Genomic DNA, 2,741 nt, shown 5'->3' with positions numbered 1-2,741 from the left:
TGAAGATCCAGCTAACTTGAGCACAATGTAAAAAACTGTCTGCTCATTAACAGTGATGTAAGTCCATGAGATAATGTTTTAAAATAATAATAAAAAGTTTATAGCTGCTATTAAAATAATATATCAGTTAAAAAGAGAAATAACAAAATTTAAATTAAGAACACAGAAAACTAAGACATGTTATGTATCTGTAAATAATAATGTAAACTCTTATGCTAGTAGCTTTGAGGTTGTTTTCTCAAGCTGATTTATCAAAGTCAAGTGTTTTGCCAATGAGTAAAATTTTCCAAGGACAGAAAACAAACCTCCAAAATGGAATGCATCTGCAATGCCACTCTAGATCAACATATAAAGAAATCAATATTTGGCAGTGAAAACTCCATTTACAATTAGAAATCAAAAAGGAATAAACCTAAATATTCATTTGCACTAAAAACTTTTTGTGCATGCAAGTACTTAAATACTAAAATCTGAAATGGAAAGGCAGCAATATGAAAATTGGGATTTAATTGCAGGTACAAAACTGAGCTACATACAGCATCCAGACGAGGCCACACATGCCTCTTACAGCATCTCAAACACCTTTGAGATGCTGCTAGAGGCACATGTGGGAACAAAAAAAACATTCTCACTGCTGCAAATTTGCAGCGGAAGAGCAAAATTAGAACCCTGGATATCCAAGGGTCAAACAAAACCCTGGGGGAAAAAAACAGGTCAGGTCTCCAGCCCACTGCTTGTTCCCCTGCTTCTCCACCAGCCCACCTGCCACCCACCACCAGGCCAAAGCTCTTGACCCAGCTGAGCCAGGCAGAGGAGGCCACCAAGTACAATGACTAGCAGGCCTCCACCTACACCAGGTCACCTGAGTCCTGGACCATGAGGAGTCCATCATCAGCATATGCTAACAGGGCCAGCCATATCACCAGCTCCTGGAGCATCAACCTCGCCAACCACTTCCACAGGAGAATGTAGAAGGGCTCCAGGGCCAAAGCATACATCTGACCTAACAGTGGGCAACCTTGATGCACCCCCTCTTGTGAATGGGATGGCCTCCATCAGGGTCCAGCTGCGCTTGAACTAACACTCTGCAGAGGCATACAGCACCTGGAGAGCCCACGCAAAGTGGGGCCCAAAGCCAAAGGCCCGCAGTGTGCCTGTGAGGTACCCATGATCCACTCTGTCAAACATCTACTTCTGGTCCAGGATAGGAGGAGAAAAGACAGGCCCTCCCAGTACACTAGCTCCAGGAGGTCCCAAACCAGGTACAGATTGTCGAAGATGGAATGTCCGGACACCATGTACATTTGGTCACGATGGATCATGTCTGTCAGCATGGACTGCAGGCACAGTGAGATGGCCTCAGTGAGATGCCACCCTGTAGTCCATGTAGAGGAGGGACACAGGATGCCAGTTTCTCAGGTCGTGGGGATCCCCCTTCTTTGGCAGGGAGGTCCCCTCCAGAACAGCAGGGGCAGCTCCCCACTTTCCTCAGATTCAGCCCAGACTGCGGCAAGGTCCAGGCCAAAGACGTCCCAGAAAGCCTGGTACAGCTCTACAGTCAGCCTGCTGATGCCCAGCACCTTGTTGCCAGGCATCAGGTGGAGGACAGCTGAAAACTCAGCCAGAGTGAGAGGAGCTTCCAGTCAGTCCCAGTCACCCACACTGACCTGAAAGAGTCCCTCCCACAGGGTCTGACAGGCTTTGGTGCCGGTCAGATCCAGGAAGAAGAGGTCTTCATAGAAGGCCTGCATGCACTGGCGCATCTCACCTAGATCCATGGCGAGGGGGCGGTGCTGTCACCCGTCAGAAGGCAGGTGATGTACTTCTTGGCCCCCCTGCTCCTCTCCAGGGCATAGAAGAAGTGGGAGCTGTGGTCCATCTCCTGAAGTATCTGGACATGTGAGTGGACAAATGCACTGCGGGTGCGGTGGTTGTCCAGAGCACGAAGCTCTTCCTGCCTCTCCCAACACTCTCCACAGAGGTATGGGTTAGTTGGGTCAGTGGCCAGGTGCCTCTCGAGCTCTAGCACTTCTCACTTGAGCTGCTTCCGGATCGTCTCTCTCTGCCAGGTGTGCCCTGAGTGTGGCTGCGGCAAAAAATCCAGATGCGCAACTTCCCCACATCCCGCCATCTCCAAGCTGATGGGAAAGCTGCTTGTTGCTCCTGTCAGGCCAGCCAGAACTCCCGGAAGGCCTCCCTGAAGCCCACATCCTCCAGCAGACTGGCATTGAAATGCCAGTAGGCCAACCCCAGACAAGGTAATGATCACTGAAAGGGTGCCAGATGCCAGAGAAGTGGGACCCAGGCAAAGTGCAGCAAAGAGATATAAACCCAGTCCAACCAGGAGTGGCATGCCTGCTCCTCCCCCACCCTCACATAGGTGAAGGCAGGGTGTTAGGTAGGATGATAGGCATGTCAGATGTCCACCAGGGAGTAGTCCATCAGGATCTCCCTGAGGACACCCACAGTGTCTTGGTTCCACTCCCTGCCCAACTGGTCTCACACGTCTAGGGTGATGTTAAAGTCCCCGCCAAGGACAAGGAACCTGCGAGGCTTGAGGGTGCCAATGTATGTGGCCGCCCAGCGGAAGAAATCCACCAACTCTGGGTCCCTCGCAGGGGTGTACACATTCAAAAGGTTCAGGACCACCCCCTGCACCTGGATCCAGAGGTGCAGCAGGCAGCCTGGCGCCACCTCAACATCCTGGAGAACCTCCAGCTGCAGGCCTGGGGAGAACGGGG

The sequence above is a fragment of the Alligator sinensis genome, unplaced genomic scaffold, assembly GCF_000455745.1.
Source record: "Alligator sinensis unplaced genomic scaffold, ASM45574v1 scaffold304_1, whole genome shotgun sequence".
NCBI lineage: Eukaryota > Metazoa > Chordata > Crocodylia > Alligatoridae > Alligator > Alligator sinensis.
The sequence above is the reverse complement of the archived record's forward strand: the minus strand, read 5'-3'. Positions refer to the sequence as shown.